We start from the raw sequence: 20,324 nt of genomic DNA on the forward strand, positions 1-20,324 counted from the left end.
ACTACCGTAACTCAAGCGGGTGGTAGCCCTGGCTGTGTGTGCTGCCCTGAAGGTGCTGTTTTTGCTACAGAAGATTAATAAGGCCAAGGTACACAGCATGTGGCTCTTGCTTTGGTGAATGTGTCTTCTATGTTCATTAGAAAAGAGGATCCAAAAAAAAAAAAAAAGTGATTAAAGGCAACACGTACCGCTCTGGGGAGAAAAAAAAAAAAAAAGGATCAGAAACAGTCCACATTATCATGAAACTGACAACATTTATAGTTCTGCTTCCATGCTCTTTTAACTCTCTCACCTTCTGTCATATACAGTTCAGCGAGCTGGATCACCTGGGCATCACGCCAATCCGCTAGACTGATGGCATCAGGCTGATCAGACAGGATGAGGAAGAGGTGGCCACACACTGGAAGGCTTGATAAGACAGGGCAGCCAACAGGGTGGGATAAAAATGCTGTGAAGGTTCAGAGACCAACCACCCCACTGCAAAGTGTTTAGGGGTCGAATGGCCAGAGGTGTGCCAGAGTTCTCCCTCTAAGGTATAAGACAAATTGCTAAAAGACCCAGGGGAGAATTATAACACAGTCCAGGGACTCTGGAACAAGGTCATGCAATTTGTAGCAGACAAGCATACACCTTTGGGCAAAGAACGTGGTGAGCCCTGGTAGAGACAGAACGCTTGACCATCGGGAACAAAGTGATCATGTGTCTGTAACTGCCTATCACTAGCTGGGATCTGCCACATCCACCAAGTCACGAAGTTGGGTGGGACCAGCAGCTGTACGGCTGTTGAAAATGGCGTATTTGAGATCAAGCTGCAAGGACAGATAGCCCAGACTTCCCGGTAGCCTCTCACAGTGGCACAAACGTCCCTGCACCTATGCCATGGTGGGCGCCCTTAAGATCAGCTGAAGGAGGATGAAAAAGCCGTAGCTTGGTTTACAGATAGGTTGGTCTGGTTGCCCAATATAAGGCAAAAATGAATGGCAGCTATATTACAGCCACATTCAAGAATGGTCTGGAATGAATGGGATGGACGTGAAAAATCTTACCAGTGGACGGAGCTGCAAATGATGCATGGTCTGAGGTGAGAATTTATAGACATTTATGGGCAGAGGCCATCAGTTCATTGGATGAGGAGGCCGGAAGAAAAAGGACACCTCAGTGGAATGGGGCAAGGACTCTAGGGTCTGCATGGCCTCGAAAAAGTGAATTGAGACAAAGACCAGAACGGCATTGCCTAAAAAAAGAACAAGAATTCTGAATTTTCTGTTGTCACCCTAGAAAAGGATTAACACTCCAAAATGAGAGAAGAGGGAAAATGGGAGTAGAGGCCTTCTTGGCTTTCTTTGCTGGTATCTTCTCACATCTTGGACCTCTGAATAAGCAACCATGGTGCCCTCGGATACATCCATTCCTTATTAAATTAACTTCCTAGAGACTCTCATGGAGTCTTGTGGCTTAAAATAATATCTATATGCTGATGGCTTTCAAATTTACATATCAGTTTGTCAAAATTAAAAACTTTTGGGGGTGCCTGGCTGGCTCAGTTGGCGGAACATGGAACTCATGATCTTGGGGTTGTGGGTTTGAACCCCACGTTGGGTGTTCAGATTACAGAAAATAAAACCTTTTAAAAAATTAAAAACTTTTGTGTTTCAGAGGACATCCTTAAGAAAGTAAAAGACAACCCAAAGAACAGAGAAAATATTTGTGAATCATATACCAGACAGGGATTTGTATCCAAAATATATAAAGAACCCTTAGCACTCAACAGTAAATAGACAAATAGCCCAATTAAAAATGGGCAAAGAGCTTGGAAAGACATTTTTCTGAAAATGAAAGACATTTTTCTAAAGATGATATCAAGTGGCCAAGAAGCACATGAAAAATGTTCATCATCATTAGTCTTCCAGGAAATGCAAACCAAAAACCTCATGCCCACTAGAAGGACTATACGCAAAAAGATAGTAACAAGGGTTATACAATATCTGGAGAAGCCAGAATCCTCATACATTGCTGGTGGGAGTGTAAATTGGTACAGCTGCTTTGGATGATGGTTTTGAAGTTCCTCAAAATATTAAACAGAGAGTTAGCCTATAACCTAGCATTCCACTCCTAAGCACGTACTCAAGAGAGCTGAAAATACGCATTCACACAACAACTTTCTCATGAGTGCCCAGCATTATGTAGCAATAGCAGCATATTGCTACAGCCAAAAAGCAGAAACAATCCAAAAGTCCATCAGCTGATGAATGGATCAACAAAATACGGTGTATCAATGCAATGAAATCTTATTCTTCCATAAAAAAGGAATAAAGTGCTAATACTCGTGGATGGACTTGGAACACATTACACTAAGTCTAAGAAGCCAGACACCAAAGGCTATCTATTGTAGAATTCCATGTTTATAAAATGTCCAGGCTAGGCAAATATATAGCGAGAGAAAGTAGATTAATGACTGCCAAGGGCTTGAGAGGAGAGAGAAATGGGAACTGATTGCTAAAGGGCACGGGGTTTCTTTTTGGGGGCTGATGAAAATGTTCTAAAATTAGATAGTGGTGATGGGTGCACAACCATGTGAATATATGAAAATCCACCAAATTCTATACTTGAGCCAGGTGAATTTCACGGTATGTGAACTATATCTCATTAATGCTGTTACCAAAGAATGCGAAGGAATCATAGAAATGAGAAAGAATAATTACAGGTCAGTAAACGCTGACCTCTCTCCTAAACTCCAGACTGGTGTAGCCCAGACTGGCTATTTGACATTTCCTCTTGGATGCCTCAAACTTGACAAGCCCCAAACTGAACTCACTGATCTCAGCATCTTCCTGCATTTGTTCTCCATAGCTTTCCTTGTCTCAATAAACGCCAACCCCGTGCCTCCAGTTGCTGGGGCCCCCCAAATGGGAGCCATCCTTGAATCTTTTCTTTCTTCACACCCTCCGTCCCACCCATCAGCAAGCCCTATTCTCCCTTTAAGGTATTTGCAGAATCAGAGCACTTCTCCTTACACACCTATCGGTCTGCTCCACACGCTGCCAGCTCTTGCTAGCTTCCAAAGTGGTCTTCCTGCTTCTACCCTTGCCCCATTGTGGGCTGAATTGTGTTCTCTCCAAGTTCATGTGTAGAAGCTCTAACCCCAGTACCTCAGAATGTGAGTACACACATATAGACATTTTTTTTTGAGAGAGAGAGAAAGAGAGACCAGGCAAGAGAGAGAGAGACAGAAACAGTGGAGAAGGGAGAGAGAGAGGGAGAGAGAATCCCAAGCAGGTTCTGCACTGTCAGCACAGAGCCTGATGCAGGGCTGGAACTCACAAACCGTGAGATCATAACCTGAGCTGAAATCAAGAATCGGATGCTTAACTGACTGAGCCACCCAGGCACTCTCAGGATGTGAGTATATCTAGAGATAGGGCCCTGAAAGAGGTAATAAAGTTAACATGAAGCCATCAGGATGGGCCCTGATTCAATCTAATTGATATTAGAATATTAGAAGAGTACATTTGGACACACAGAAACCAGACATTTGTGTGCACAGAGACCATGTGAAGACACATGAGGAAGGCCTTGGAAAAAATCCCAAACCTACCGACATCTTGATCTTGAGCTTCTAGAACTGTGAGAAAATCCCCTTCTGTTGTTCCAGCCACCCAGTCTGTGGTATTTTGTCATGGCCTACCCTAGGAGACGAGCCAACACCCTCTGCAGCCCATTTTTCACACAGTGGCCAGAGTGATCTCTTGAAATCATATCACCTCTCTGCTCGACACTCCCCTATGCTGCCCATTTGACTCCAGTTGAGAGTCAAAGTCGTCACGTGGCCTGGAAGATGCCACTCTCCTTCTGACCTCATCTCTTCCCAGGGGCTGCCAGGCTGCACAACCCCAAAGGGCATCGCACACAACTTCCTGCCTCCCCCCTGGCCCTTCACTGTGCTCGAGCCCCACTGATGTCTTAAAAGTTTCTCCAACACACCAGCTGCCCTCCTGCTTTGTCGTCTTTGAATGCTGCCTTCTGTGCCCCAAATGCTCTTCTGCCACGTCCACGCATCTCACTTCCTCACTCCCTAGAGGATAGCCCCAACCGTTTAGTCTGAAATGGCTGCACCCTCCCCTGGGCTTCGTACCTCCCTGCACATGGTTTCATTTATCTTTTAGCATTTTTTTTTATTTTTATTTTTTTTTAATTTTTTTTTTTTAAGGTTTATTTATTTCTGAGACAGGGAGAGACAGAGCATGAACGGGCGAGGGTCAGAGAGAGGGAGACACAGAATCTGAAACGGGCTCCAGGCTCTGAGCTGTCAGCACAGAGCCCGACGCGGGGCTTGAACTCACTGACCGCGAGATCATGACCTGAGCCGAAGTCGGCCGCTTAACCGACTGAGCCACCCAGGCGCCCCTATCTTTTAGCATTTATTATCACCTGACACATGGTCACAGTCCACTGTTTACTTGGATATGGTTTCTTTCCCTCAACTGGAGTATAATAAGCTCCTTGAAGTCAGGGACCTAGTTTTGTTCATACGGCTCTATCTTCAGTGCCTAGGACAGTGCCTGGCACAAAGAAGCTCCAAAAATGATAGATTTCTTTTTTAATAAAGGAGAAGGTGAAGGACTGGAGGATATTTGAGTTACCTTTAGGACTGATCGCTTTTTTTTTTACTGTTTATTTTTATTTTTGAGAAAGAGAAAGAGAGACAGCAGGGGAGGGGCAGAGAGAGGGGTGGACAGAAGATCTGAAGTGGGCCATGCACTGACAACAGCAAGCTCCACGTGGGGCTTGAAGTCACGAAATGCAAGATCATGACCGGAGCTGAAGTCAGACGCTTAACCAACTGAGCCACCCAGGCGCCCTGATCACTTTTTTCTTGCTAAAAGGCTCAGAACTAAACCTGTGTGCTGCCTTTTACTTAGTATACCAGAGAATTCATGCAAAAACTACCTGGTTTTGTCTGTTTCCCTTCCGTTACTTTCCCTTTGTTTTCATTCCTCTTGCTGAGATACACTGTGTACATTTTAGTAATCTGTCTCAAGTTTTGAAACAACACCAAGTTTAATAAAATGAAATTTAAAACAAATTTTAAAAACATCTCCAGTTTCTGGCCTTCTGGGATGGCTGTTTGATCTCTGGCTCTCATGGGGGTGGTAGAAAGACATTCTGAGCATTCCCAGTCTGTACTGCTGGGTGGACATAGGTTTCTCTTGTCTCCAGAGTTCCTAGGGGAATTCTTCTGAAGATCTATAAATTTTCCAGGGATCAGCAGCTGCAGAGGAAGAAAAGGGACCCTCTTGAAGGCCTCAGGGGCAAAGAGTATGGAAAAACTAGGCTTTGGGGGAGGAAAGGGCATCTTCTCAGCCTTTGAGATGTTGCGCCAAAGTTGAAAGGAGAGCTTTTAAATTTGCCTGCCCCGAAGGGCACAAGGGCAGTTTCTGGGTTAACTGCCTGGGTGCTAGTGAACACAGGAACAGACTGGCCATTGTCTGGCCGGCTAGGTTCCTTAGAGAATGGCTCTGCACTGGCCCTTAAGGGACTCACACTGCTCACACTGACCGCCGGGAGAGGGGACACAGGGGTGAGGGCTCCATGGGGCTAGCAGCAAAGCCTGCCCTAAAACACTGCACAGACACGTGGACTGCACTCCTCTGCTCCCTTGAGGTCAGATGTTGCAGGCTAAGGCCAGGGCTGAGGCATCTGACATTTGGGATACAAGTTCCCAATCTCTCTGCTCACACCGTCCTGTCCCAAGACTGCCATGAGGAGTCAAAAGCCACATAAGTCTAGAAGCAGCTTCTTCTCCGGGAGTAGGTTGCTAACTACAAGCAGCCCCTTTGCCAAAGAACTGTATAGTGTCGACAGTTTTCAGAAAGTTCACACATCCCATTTCACCCTCCCAAGCTTTGTCACAGTCAAGGTGAGGAGCCTTAGTGTTTTTCCATCACAATTTCTTGGACTCAGACTCAATGTGGCTTCAGATTACATCGCTTTTCTACTTTCTTTGCTTCTTTGTGTTCTGTTGGCCAACACTTCTCTGAGTTGCTGAGGGAAGCATAGTTGAGTCAGGGAAAAAATATCTGGGGTCTGCAAGATAGAAGTACAACTCTTATCGTTGCAGAGCAGTGGCATTCCAAGCGTCAGGATGTGTCAGAATCATTTATGCAGTAGCTCTCTAACATAAATGTATTCAAGACTGGAGGTTAAAGGCACTTGTTAAAAATGAAGCCATCCTGGGGCGCCTGGGTGGCTCAGTCGGTTAAGCATCCGACTTTGGCTCAGGTCATGATCTCGCGGTTCATGAGTTCGAGCCCCATGTCTGGTTGTGTGCTGACAGCTCAGAGCCTGGAGCCTGCTTTGGATTCTGTGTCTCCCTCTTTCTCTGCTCGTCCTCTGCTTGCACTCTGACTCTCTCTCTCAAAAATGAATAAACATTAAAAAAAAATGAAGCCATCCAATGAGAAAGAATGAAATCCTGCCATTTGCAGCAACGTGGATGGAATTGGAAGGTATTATGCTGAGCAAAATAAGTCAGTCAGAGAAGGACAGATATCATATGTTTTCACTCATCTGTGGATCTTGAGAAACTGAACAGAAGACCATGGGGGAAGGGAAGCGGAAAAAAAAATAGATACAAACAGAGGGGGAAGGAAGCAAACCACAAGAGACTCTTAAATACAGAGAACAAACTGAGGGTGGATGTGGGGGTGGGGGAGAGGGGAAAGTGGGTGATGGGCATTGAGGACGGCATTTGTTGGGATGAGCACTGGCTGTTGTATGTAAGCCAATTTGACAATAAATTATATTCATAAAAAATAAAAATAAAAAAATAAAGCCATCCATAGGGAAATAAATCAGATAGACAAATACTGTATGATTCCACTTATATGTGGAATCTAAACAAAACCAAACCAGTGAACAAACAAAACAAAACAAAAACAAAAACAAACGCATAGATACAGAGAACAGATTGGTGGTTGCCAACGGGAGGGTGAATGATGGTGGCCAAATGGTTAAGGGGAGGTTAGGGGTATAGACTTCTAGTTATAAAATAAGTCATGGGATATCATGTACGCCATGGTGACAATAGTCAGTAATATTGGACCCCAAATTTGAAAGGTGCTAAGAAAGTAAATCTTAAAACTTCTCATCACAAGAAAAAAATTTTTTGGTAACTTTGGGGATAGATGGTAACGAGACATATTGTGGTGGTCAATGTATACAAATATGGAATCATGAAAGTAACACAACGTGGAATGTCAAGGACACTTCAGTCAAAACAACCTGAGTCCTCAATATTCTAGAGCTGTCTATTTCATGAGTCTGGGGGGGAGCCAAGGAACCTGCATTTAAAAATTTTTTCTAATGTTTATTTATTTTTTTGAGAGAGCGAGTGCAAGCGGGGCAGAGAGAGAGAGAGAGAGAGAGGAAGACACGGAATCCAAAGCAGGCTTTAGGCTCTGAGGTGTCAGTATAGAGCCTGACGCGGGGCTCAAAGTCACGGACCATGAGATCGTGACCCGAGCCGAAGTTGAACGTTTAACTGACTGAACCACCCAGGTGCCCCGGAACCTGCATTTTTAAACAAGCACTCCACGTGATTGGATTCAGGCGATCTATAGACCACAGTGTGAGAAGTCCTGATGATACAGGTGTCTGGGTCTATCCTTCCAGAACTTGCAGGCCTGTGGGTGTTCCTACTCCATAGAGGAATCTAGCACACAGGTAAGTGTGGGACCCACCGTCACAGAAATGATTTCATTCAGAAAAAAAGTAAGCCAGACTTCCACTTTTCAGGTCCCTTCCCCCAGGGGCCCTAATCACTACCTGAGAATCAAGGCACACAGCTGCTAGCACAGAAACCCTGGAGAAAAACTGACACATGCCCCAGCAGTTGAGATCCTCAAGCAAACATAACTACATATATGGAAAGCACGATTGTAATCATTTTACAGAGTTTTTCCTCTCTTTTCCTGGGAATCCCCAAGGTGAAAGTGGCCACCTGGAGCTACCCAAGTGGCCGGGAGACTGTCCTGCTCTGTGTTATTTGGGAGCAAGGGACACTGGGGCTGCAGCTGTATCCATCAATCACTCGGGAGCCGTCATGGCTGTCATGCCTCCTGAACGGATGCTTATTTCCACCAGATGGGCTCTTCGGTGCCAGGAGCTACAGATTGCTGCAGCTGCCCCAGAGATAGGGTTCTGTTGGTGGGGCTGTCTGCACCTGGAGGCAATGACGAAGCCCGCCGGAATGCTAGATTCACCTGAGTGCAGACAAGCCCTCTGGCGAAAATCAGCAGCCTCAACACCAAATGATGGCTGATTCAACTGCAGGGTCTGTGGTCAGACTTGCATGTTGAGGCAGGTTGCTGCTCAGGGGGACTAGATAGCTTCCCTCGGAGTTTATCATAAAGCTACAATGTATGTACATCTCAAATGAATGTGACCCTTATTTCCCAGGCCTCAAAAGACATGTAGAATCACGGGCCAGTCTCAAGCTCCTGCCCTGATCTCCCATCTCCAGTGGGTATCACTGAGGTGGCTTAAGCCATTGATCTCCTTCATTCATCGAAAAAACATTTACCACGTGCCTCCAATGATGACAACTCACATCGTCTAAGTGATTGCCCTGGCCAGGCACTAGCCTAGACCTGGCATGGGCATCTTACGCAACACTCACCAAACTGTGAGCGAGAGACTGATTCCATTTTGCGTGTGGAAACTGAGGCTCGCAGAGTTGAAGCGGCCTGCTCAGAAGCACCACACTGATAAGAAGTAGTGTGTCCTTCCCAAGTGCCAGGCTCAGCTCTCACAATGCCCTCTTCCTGCCTTCCAGTTCATTCATCCTGCCCATTCCCTCACAAACCAATCTTCATTCTCTCTGTGGGGTCTGCCCCTTAGCCCAACAACCCTGCCTTCTCTGGCAGTGGCCTATCAGCCCTCTCATAGATCTAACCCTGCTGTCCCAGACTCCTCTTGAAGCCCACACCCTATACCCTCTGCTTCTTCCAGAGCTGGCTTCTAGAACCTTCCTGTTCCTCAGAGTTCTCAGCGTTCAGCCCCCATGACATTTCTTGCAGGAAGTCACCTCTGGCCTACCCCTTCCCCCACCTACAGGACTCCACTGTGTGATCTCACCACATCCTGGAGACGCCTTTATTCCAAGATGATATCCCATATTATGTTGAGATTTTGTGCTTCTGTTTGTCACCATCTCCTATTAAAATAGTTTCACGGGGGCGTCCGACTGGCTCAGTCAGTAGAACACATGACTCTTGACCTTGGGGTGGGTTGTGAGTTTGAGTCCCACATTCAGGGTAGCGTTTACTTCAAAAGTAAGTAAAACAAGAAAATGAAATGAGACAGTTTCACGAAGATGGATGACTGTTGCCCAGCACGCTGCACGGCACATTGCAAGGACTTATAAATATTTGACAAGCCAACCAGAGCAGACTCACATTCCACACAAGGGCATGGGCAAGGGAAAAAGCACACGGAAAATTTAACACAAGAAGGTAAACGCAACCTCATGAATATCACTCATGTGTGAAAGAGGGAAAACCGTGACTGACATACGGTAACTGAACTACACAGGAAAGGATATTACACACAGGCTAGATGTATGACTCAGGAATCTGACCACCTGGGCTGGAGTCCCGGCTTCCCCGTTTACTGTGCGATCTGGAGCAAGTTATTTTACCTCTCTGAGAGAACTAAGTGTTCTCTCTTCTATGAGAGTAGCTAATCTTATAGGGCTGTGTGAGGATCACGGAGACTACGATGTTTTTGTGCAGTAAATGTTATACTCGTTTTTTGGCTATTCATAATAAGTTGATTTAGTAGAAAAGAGTGAAGGAGAAAACTAAGAAGACAATAGTTTTAGTATGTTGAGAGTATGGTACAGATCCCCAAGCCAGATAAAAAAATCCAGTCAGATGGGCACCTGACTAACTCAGCTGGAACAGTGTGAAGCTCTTGATCTCAGGGTCATGAGTTTGAGCCCCACATTGGGTGTAGAGATTACTTAAATGAGTAAGTAAATAAAAAAAAAAGGATTAAAATCTTTAAGTTAAATATTAAAAAAAATCCAAGTCAGAATCGACCAACCAAAAGCCCTGATTTTAAAATTTTTAATTAGCTGCCGTATTTAAATTTTTAAAAATGTTTTTATTTATTTTTGTGAGAAAGAGAGAGACAGCTAGGGGGGGAGGGGCAGAGAGAGAGAGAGAGAGAGAGAGAGAGAAGGAGACACAGAATCTAAAACAGTCAGCACAGAACCTGACAGGGGCTTGAACTCAGGAGCTATGAGATCATAACCTAAGCTGAAGTTGGACACTGAACCGACTGAGCCACCCAGGTGCCCCACAAAATGAAGAAACAAATAATCTGATTAAAAATGGGCAGAGGAGCATCTGGATGGCTCAGTCAGTTAAGCATCTAACCCTTAATCTCAGCTCAGGTTTTGATCTCAGGGTTGTGAGTTCAGGCCCCACACTGCGCTCCACATGGGCATGGAGTCTACTTAAACAAACAACAAAATAGCTGGGCAGAGGATAGGAATAAAAATGTTGCCAGGTCACGTGGGTGGTACAGTCATTTCAGCGTCTGACTCTTGATTTTGGCTCAGGTCATGATGTCATAGTTTGAGCGATCCAGTCGGGCTCCAAACTTGATCTTGGAGGCATGGGGCCTGCTTGGGATTCTCTGTCTCCCTCTCTCCCTGCCTCTCCCCGACTCACGTGCATGCACAGACTCTCTCAATAAATAAATAAATAAATATCAACTAAAAAACAATTTTTGTCAAAGAAGATACACGGATGGCCAACGGGTACATGAAAAGGTGCTCAACATCACTCATCATCAGAAAAATGTAAACGAGGGGCGCCTGGGTGGCGCAGTCGGTTAAGCGTCCGACTTCAGCCAGGTCACGATCTCACGGTCCGTGAGTTCGAGCCCCACGTCAGGCTCTGAGCCCCGCGTCAGGCGCTGGGCTGATGGCTCGGAGCCTGGAGCCTGTTTCCGATTCTGTGTCTCCCTCTCTCTCTCTGCCCCTCCCCCGTTCATGCTCTGTCTCTCTCTGTCCCAAAAATAAATAAAAAACGTTGGAAAAAAAAAAAAATTAAAAAAAAGAAAAATGTAAACGAAAACTACAATGAGTGATCACCTCTTACCAGTCAAAACGACTATGTCAAAAAGACAAGAAATAAGCGTTGGTGACGATGTAGAGAAAAATCAAGACTTGAGCACTCCTGGTGGGAATGCAAATTGGTACAGCCACTGGAAAACAGTATTGAAAGTCTTTGAAAAATAAAAAACAGAAATACTATACTATCCACTACTGGGTACTCACCCAAAGAAAAGGAAACTTTTCTAACTTGAAAAGACACATGCACTTTTTTTTACTGGAGCATTATTCACAATAGTCAAGATATGGAAGCAGCCCAAGCGTTCATCAATGGATGCATTGGATAAAGAAGATGTGATATATATGAATAGTGGAATATTTCTCAGGCATAAAAAGAATGAGATTTTGCCATTTGCAACAACATGTATGGACCTGGAAGGCATTATTATGCTAAGTGAAATAAGTCGGAGAAAGACAAATACCTTACGATTTTACATATATATGAAATCTAAAAAACAACACAAAAGAACAACACCAAAAAGAAGCAGAAACAGACCCACACATACAGAGAACAAACTGATGGTTGCCGGAGGTTAAGAGGCTGAGGGTGGTGAGCAAAATAGGGGGTGGGGAGTGGGAGGTACACGGTCCAGTTATGGAATGATTAAGTCATGAGGATGAAAGGTACAGCACCGGGAATACAGTCGTCCTCCTATGGCGACAGATGGCGGCTACACTTGTGGCGAGCATAGCGTCATGTACAGACTCATCGAATCGCTATGTGGTACACCTGAAACTGATGTAAAGTGTGTGTCCACATGCCTCGATTTAAAATAAAATCTAGTCTGTTTTTAAAAATGAAGAAACTTCATGTTAAGGAAAAGAAGTCCAGAGTTCTGACTTCTCTCGGGACATTGTAAGATTTGGCACCTCTGGACTCCCATTTTCCCGTGGCATTAACTGTCTGGATTCGTGTAGTAAGTGCCCATTTTAGACTGAGGGCATGTGCTCTAGCTGACCACAGCTCCTCCAGGCCCTACTGCTTCTGATCTGACCTGCCTCACTCCGCAGGCGTTGTAACTGCGACTCCTGCAAACAATGATGCTTTCTTAATACCAATATAATTCTTTCTTACACACAGTTCTCTGCTTAAGAACTGACTCCAACCTTATCTGTCACCTCCTCCATCTGGGGAACCATCCAGCCTCACTTCCCACGACTTTGCATCATATCCATCATCCCCTACAGGCTAATATGCCTCCTCACACTCGAGCTCCTTCCTGCTATGGGCTGAAAGGGCCCCTCCCTCCCTTCCGCTCCCCCGGAGCCCCCTCACCTGTCAAGGCTTAGTTCACGTCCAATTGCCCTCAACGGTTTCTTCCACGCTCTGCAGCCCACAGCGTGGTCTCCCTGCCCCAGGCTTGCACTGCACAGGGACAGAAGCAATGACTGTCCAGTGCACTTGGGTGTTTCTCAGTCTTTATCCTGAACCAAAATCTGTCCTTATCCACTCTGTTCTCTCCTTGCCTCCCCCCACTGCCGTGTGGGGTATCTGTCCTTGCTAAATCTATCCCTGAGACTTGTATGATTTAAAACAAAACCAGAACCAGGTAGAGGGAAGAGGACAAGAGGTGCGGGAGATTAGGGGCAAAAAAGGAGAAAGCTAGGGCAAACCGAGGGTTGGCAGTGAGCGGGAAGGAAAGGGGGAAGGGGCTGTAGCAGCAGTTGGGTATGAGAGAATAGAAAAGCCAGGAAGCGCAGGGAGGGGGATTTTGCAATGTGACTGCTTCCACATGTAGTCAGAACCACACCGTTTGGGGACCCCTGGTCTTTGGTTCTCTGTGGCAATCCCACCTACATGGGCCAGGGACTGACTGCACATATTCATGCAGAATGACTGACCTTAGTGTCCTCAGGTGTTCGCAGGTAAGTGACCTGAAGAAGATGTCAGGCATCAAGAACGTGGACTCTTAGATTTCACCTCTTGGCAGAAGTGTGATGAGATCAGATGGCAACATGGTTTTGCATCCCAGCTAATTCCCAGGAAGATGTTCTGGCTACAGAGCAGTGGTTCTCAAACTTGAGCCAGCGCCACAGTCACCTGGAGGGGATGGGGGAGAAGAAAACACTTGTTAAAACAGAAATCATTGGGCCCCACCCCCAGAGCTTCTGATTCAGCTGGTCTGGGACACGGTCCAATAACTTGCTTTCCTGCAACAGCTCCCAGGTGATGCTGATGCTGCCAGACTGGGGACCACACCTTGAGAAACCCGGGTCTAGAGTTCAGGGCGGAGGTCCAACCCAAAAGTCACACCACTGAGCCACTCTACCAACAAAGTAACAGTTCCCTCCTCCTTCCTTCACTCTTTAATAGGTCATGCAACCTTCCCCTTCAGGGTCTTTATTTGGACCATGGACTCCCATGGCAGGGTGGCGGGTGCCCCCTTGTGGCTCAAATGGAAAACTATGTGAACGGTAACGCACTCGCTGTAATCCTTCAAGTTTGCCGAACAAATTTAGTTTTATCTGCCTGACAAAAGATCCACAGAAATCTGAGATGTTCGTCATTCACCAGGAGGGATCCAAGAGCCAGTCAGGTGTGCGTTGTGCCAAGTGCTTGGCCCAAAGGTGCCCCAGGCAGCAGAAATGATTTATTCTCATGGCTTGGGATTTTGTAGGGTGCTTTAGAAGTCCAAACCAGATTATTCCCCGCATTCTTTGCTGGTGAATATGCCTCAGTAACTTAAGTTAGAACTGAACAATTTCAAAGCCCTGTAAGTGCTATGTGGCTAAGAAGGGACTCTGAGTGAGTTGGAACCATGCTTTCCCCCCTACCTTTCCCAAAATTAGAAAGGTGGCATTATTGAGTGTGAGGCAGTGCACTGGTGCCAGCTGTCCCCAGTTAATCCGGCGCAAGCATGCAGTGTCTCATCTCGGCTTTATGCAGGGCTTACAGTTATCTGGTCCCGTTATTCTGGTCGGCTGCCACCTGCTGCTCAGGCATGGAGCATGCGGGAGGAGGTAACCTGGGGACACGGTCAGTTAAGCAGGCTTTTCAGCCTTGAGAGTGTATTACAATCACCTGCAGGGCTTGCTTGTTAAACCATAGATTTCTGGGCTCCACCCTAAAGATTCTGATTCAGTGGGGAAGGGGCGGGGCCTAAGAACGTGTGTTTCTCATAACTTCCTGCTTGGTGATGCTGCTGCTGGGGGCGGGTTGCTACCCAAAGCACCTGGATGGCATCTGTAGTTCTCCCTGTGCCACACATTTCTTGACGCTTGATTATTCATCAAAGTCTGTAAATAACCAAGAGTCTCTAACTCAGGGCTGCTCACCTGGGGTACTAATGATATTTTGACCTGATCCTTCATTGTCCTGTTGGGGAGTGGAGCGGAGGCTGGGCTGTACATTGTAGGATGTTTAGTCTCATCCTTGGCCTCTCTCCTCTAGATATCTGTAGCAGCCTTGCGCCCCCCCCCCCCCCCCCCCCGCCAGATTTTGACAAGCAAACGTGTCTCAGACATCACCAGATGGCTCTGGGAGGCAAAACTGGCCCCAGCCGAGTATTGCTGCCCTAAAAGGTGGGCAGATTTTCCTTTCCCATTTGGTCGAGTGTAAAGGCATCCTCAAATGTTGCCTTAAATACATAATGATACTGACATAAACTAAACTGTCAGCTCTTTGGAATTAAATCACAACAAAAAACTCCCCATAGCTTACATATGTTGAATACCTACTATGTGCAAGTCACCCTGTTAATGCTTCTTAAACTAGCCCCTTTAGAGGAAAAAGAGAGAGGGGCAAACCAAGAAACAGACTCTAAACCATCAAGAACAAACTGACAGTTACCAGAGGGGAGGTGGAGGTGGGTGGGGGATGGGGCAAATAGGCGATGGGAATTAAGGAGTGCACCTGTCGTAGCAGTGCTGAACCACTACATTGTACACCTGAAACTAATATCACACCGTAAACTACACCAATTTTTAAATAAAATCTTTAAAAAATTTTTGAAAGAAATTACCCCCTTCAGTTCTTGCCCAAGGTCATGGTTACTACCAGTGTGGCTATGCGTGGCACAAGGGGAATAAAGGGGTATCCAGACCACCACAGCCCAAGAAAAATATAAAGCAAGTCACAAGTAGGAGCCGTGTGCATATTTTTACATTTTAAAGAAGCCACGTTTACAAAGAAAAAGAAATGGTAAAATTAATTTTAGTATATCTTATTTAGCTCAGCATTTATATCCCAACTGTGATCATTTTAACATGTGATCAATATTTTTAAAATTGTTAATAGAGTTTACGTTCTTTCTATGTCTGGTACTTGGTCTCTGAAATCTGTGTGTATTTCACACTTCAATAAAGCACTTCCTCAATTTCCACTAGCTATGTTTCAAGTACCCGAGAGCCACCCGTGCTACTGGCTGCCCCTCTGGAAGGCACAAGCCCAGACTCTCTGCTCAGCTGTCTTCGAGCCTTTATTTGTAGAATAACATGTGCCAATTTCACTTCAATGTCCTTCAGTTTCTGCCTGCGCTTCAGCCATTTTGTCAGACTCACATACCTATTCATGTACTCTACAATCTGTTCCTGAAATATCTCTACTTATTTTAAAACGAGGTCTACAGTCTTATCACAGTAGATGCCTCCTCTGGTGGCCAGACTGTTGACTACTGTCTAATTTTAGTTCTGATAGCTTTTCCAGTGGCTGTTTCCCCACACAGTCTGTGTTTGTACTTGCATAACAGAGATGTTTCATCTTATCTGATGCTAACCACACAGGCACATGTTCGTCATGCTCTTGTGCCTTCTGGTTTATCTCCTGACATCTAGGAATGTTCATCCTCATGTGAGAATGCCGCCTTTTTTGGCGCCCCCATGCAAGGTTTCTCCCTGTAGTTTCTCACGCTGTCCCTTTTAAAAGTTTCTGATCACTCAGGAAACGAGTGATTCTCTAGAGTTTTGCAATACACCTCTTAGCCTTATCACATGTGTTCATTCACCTTTTACAAGATGAAAATCAAGATGGACTTAGATACTGAGGTCAACTTACACCCATAAAAAGTAGTGATGAGAGTGAATCCTTACGAAATGGTTCCTATGAGCCACGCACTACGCTCAGCACAAGACACGCATTGTCTTACTCATTTTTTCCAATAGTCCCATGACATATGTGCTATTGCGATGGCCATTTTCAAGCTGAGGTGAGGAGGCACAGAGAGTTGAAGTAATTTGCCCATAGTCTCCCAGGTAGCAACTGACAGAGTTGGGGGTCTCTCCAGGTATGTTTGATGATAGAGCAGCTCTCCTCGCCTCTAGGCTCCACTGTCTGAAAGATGTTTCGCAAAGATTGTTCTTGTTCCTGAGTTTGTAAGGATATAGTTCCATAGATCATACCCTTTACCTGGGTTACCATACACCTTCATGGGGAAAAATAAGTATTCTTGGTATTTTAGGGACAGCCTCTGAAGCTATATGCCAAGGCTTCTAAGGATGCTGGGCCCTTGGTGCCTTGAACAGGAGGCTGAGACTCCGGTCCATCACAAGCTCAGACCAGGAGACCCAGCAAGTCCCATCAGAACCCAGAGGAAGAAGAGCACAGAGGCAGAAGCCAGAGCAGAGTGGATTAAGGAGTGAAGTGAAGTGGGATATGAAAGGGGATGGTGAAGACAGGCTTGGGGGGTGGGGGGGTGGGGAGGGCAGAGACAGAAGGAGAGAGAGAGAGAGGGTGGAAGGTGAAAGACAGGGCTCAAAGGAGGGGTTGTGCTTTTGTCTTGCGCTTTTGTTTTGTAAAAGACTTGAGCATGTGGCAGTGCAGAAGGGGGTTAAGTGAAGAAGACACTGGAGAGCTCAGGGAGGGGTAAGTGGGAATCAACAGGGACCCTGGAGAGTCAGGATAAGAAGGTGTTTGGAACCCATGTGGGGGAGACATGTCTGCCAGGTTTAATGCCAAAGCCTTTTTGTGCCTGCATCATTCTGTCACCTCCCAGTGTCACTGCCTGATAAAAATACCCACTGTCAAAATTCCCATGGCCAAGTGGCTTGGGAAGTTAATTGTTTATACATTTTCTTCCCACTCGGCATTACTTTGAATCCTTTTCAGTGAGGAAATGCAAAATACATGTATCCGGGGGCAGTCCCGTATGCAGGTGACATGGTTTGATGCAAGGGACACTAAGTCTCCATCTAAAACAACTCTCACCGGCTTTCTTGGGTTCTCAAAATATCCCGCCATTTGAATTATCTTCCTGAAGAGTCCTGTGAAAATACAAACAGGTCAAAACAATCTTGTTCATCTATGTTCATTGTAGCGTTATTCACAATAGCCAGAAAGTGAAAGCAATCCAGATATCTATTGATGGATCAACGGATGCACAAAACTTGGTTTATACATACAATGGAATAGTAGTCAGCCTTAAAAAGGAAGGAAATGTTGGGATGCCTGGGTGGCTCAGTCAGTTAGATGACAGGCTTAGGCTCAGGTCATGATCTCACGGTTCATGGGTTTCAGCTCTGCACAGGGCTCTGTGCTGATAGCTCAGAGTCTGGACCCTGCTTGGGATTCTGTGTCTCCCTCTCCCTCTGCCCCTCCCCCACTCACCCTCTGCCTCTCTCTCTCTCTCTAAAATAAATAAAACCTTAAAAAATATTTTTAAATAAAAAAGGGAAGAAAATGTTGATATATGTTACAACATGGATGAAACTTGAGGACATTATGCTAAGTGAGAGAAGGCAGTCACAAAAGCCCAAATACCGTATGTTTCCACTCATATGAGGTGCATACAATAGTCAAGATTATAGAGACAGAAAGCAGACTGATGTTTGCCAGGGGCCAAGGGGAGGGAGCGATGGGAAATTGTTGTCTAAGGGCATGGAGTTTCTGTTTTGCAAGATAAAAAGAGCCTCTGCTTTTCTGCCTGCTCCCTGCTTTCCTCCCCAGTGGAGCACTGCTCAGGCTGCACCAGTCCCTCCAGGCTCCCGGCTCCTGCTCACCCAAAGCCCCACTTGGCTGTCTCCACCTGCCACTGTGATCATGTATTGCGACCTCATCAACCATGATGGTAAGTCCTCAGACGTCAAGACCTGGGAGATCAAGGGTGGGCAGCCCCTGGGGGTGGAGGAGAAGATGGTCAGGAGGACAGATGTACCGCTGGTGACTCACTCATTTATGGCGTTGCCTCTCCTAAAGACCCAGAGAACGAAGGTACCAAAAGCAATCGTCGGTGTTGATATTATCAACGAACTATCACTTGCAGTAAACCAGCTTCACAAAAGAAGCCTACAGGAAGTTCATCAAAGACCACATGGACCCAACCAAAGGCAAACTTGAAGACCAGAGACCAGGAAGAGTAAATAAACCTTTGATGAATCCAAATCAAGCGTATCTTGGCTAACTGCAAAAACCACCGGCTGTTTATTGGCGGAAACACGAAGCCAGATGGCAGCGTTGCCCGGCTGGACTACGGCGGTGAGGATGGTGTGGCTCCTTGTACGACTTTCTCTTAGGACAGTTTAGAAATGGAAAAATGTTAACAAGTTTGGCTATTACTTTAGATCTGTCACCTGGTGTCATCACTGCTGCTGCTTTTGATCCATGCTACCAGGACTTCGAAAAGTGGGTGATGTCATCTTGAGCTCTTCATTCATTTTCACCTTGATTTATTTGGAGTAGAGGAATTGTTTTTAAGAAAAAAAAAATCATGGGGCGCCTGGGTGGCTCAGTCGGTTACGCGTCTGACTTTAGCTCGGGTCATGATCTTGCGGTTCGTGGGTTCGAGCCCCAAGTCGGGCTCTGTGCTGACAGCTCGGAGCCTGGAGGCTGCTTCGGATTCTGTGACTGCCTCTCTCTGCCCCTCCTCTGCTCACACCTCCGTCTCTCTCCCTCTTTCTCTCAAAAGTAAATACACATTAAAAAATTTTTTTAAAAGAAAAAACATACCATGTAGGTTGTCTGAAAATAAATACATTTAAACTAAAAAAAAAGATGGAAAGAGTTCTGGAGATGGAGGGTAGTGATAGTTGCACAATAACATGAATGTACTTAATGCCACTGAACCGCACACTTGAAAATGGCTAAAAAGTCAAATTTTATGTTACATACACTTTAGCATAATTTTTAAAATGTTTTTTAAAGATTTTGTTTTTAAATTTTTTTAATGTTTTTATTTATTTTTGAGAGAGAGAGAGAGAGAGCCAGCAGGGGAGGGGCAGAGAGAGAGGGAGACACAGAATCCAAAGCAGGCTCCAGGCTCCAAGCTGTCAGTACAGGGCCGTATGCGGGGCTCGAACTCACAGACCATGAGATCGTGACCTAAGCTGAAGTTGGACGCTTAACTGACTGAGCCACCCAGGCGCCCCAAAGATTTTGTTTTTAAATAATCCCTCCACCCAACGTGGGGCTTGAACTCACAACCCCAAGATCGAGTCACATGTTCTGCTGACTGAGCCAGATAGGCACCCCAACACAATTGAAACAAACACACACAAAAAAAGCCCATTAAAAACCCAGGTCATTTAACAGGGGCCACTTGATCACTTGTTCTCGTCTGCTGTTAGCTTGGCTCAGCTTTGTTTTTCAGTAAAGGACCATAGGTCTCAAGCAGGACCCCGAAGAACGGGTGACATGCATGACGGTCACCAGGAGAGTTCAGGGGGCTCTAGCACGTGCTTTGAGGAAGGCCCAATCTGGCGTTCCCATCCCGAGCTGAGGGGGACACCTCTGCATGTCCTCGGTAGCACGAGGAAAATGTGAAAGCCCCAGGCACCGTGAGGAGCTGCTTTATGAAGGAGAGGACATCAGCCTCTGTTTTCTCTGCCCTTTTACCGAGGGCTGCCTGGCCAGAGGCCTCCCTCGGGGAGAGTAATAATACTACAAAGGTATGGTTATCAGTTAGGTTTCTATGAGCCAGCGACACTGCCTAGTCTGGAAAACCTTCTCCCAGCTCCCCCATCTCACAGGCTGGTGGGGCCCTTGACACCATGTCTCAAAGTCAAGGGTGGGTGTGACGATGGTAGAGCCACACCCGACTGGCCAGAGGGGGCTTCACAGCCTGGTATCTTTCCTCAATTCGGCCAGCACCTCCTCCACCTTCAGCCCTGGGAAAGAGAGGCGTTTTGGTCACAGAAAGCAGCATCTTAAGCCTCTGTCATTAATGAGGGAGACAGAATTGTTATCCTAGTAGGGGAACACTCAAGGAAGGAA

General features: G+C 46.0%; 1 long non-coding RNA gene and 1 pseudogene across 1 annotated transcript in view; one reads left to right on the forward strand and one right to left on the reverse strand.

Annotated features, from left to right (window-relative positions):
* Window positions 1–17,382, reverse strand: part of LOC144616927 (uncharacterized) — a 35,863-nt gene extending 18,481 nt beyond the window's left edge. Inside the window, exons 1-2 of the long non-coding RNA XR_013556828.2 lie at window positions 17,325–17,382; window positions 13,025–13,223 (exon numbers count right to left, since the gene is read on the reverse strand). This is a non-coding gene — a long non-coding RNA (uncharacterized LOC144616927). The remainder of the gene's footprint in view (window positions 1–13,024; window positions 13,224–17,324) is intronic.
* Window positions 17,383–18,155: 773 nt separating this feature from the next.
* Window positions 18,156–18,855, forward strand: LOC132680429 (translationally-controlled tumor protein-like; annotated as a pseudogene).
* The last annotated feature ends 1,469 nt before the right edge of the window (window positions 18,856–20,324 follow it).

Source organism: Panthera onca, chromosome A1, assembly GCF_046562875.1.
Source record: "Panthera onca isolate mPanOnc1 chromosome A1, mPanOnc1 haplotype 2, whole genome shotgun sequence".
NCBI classification, from domain to species: domain Eukaryota; kingdom Metazoa; phylum Chordata; class Mammalia; order Carnivora; family Felidae; genus Panthera; species Panthera onca.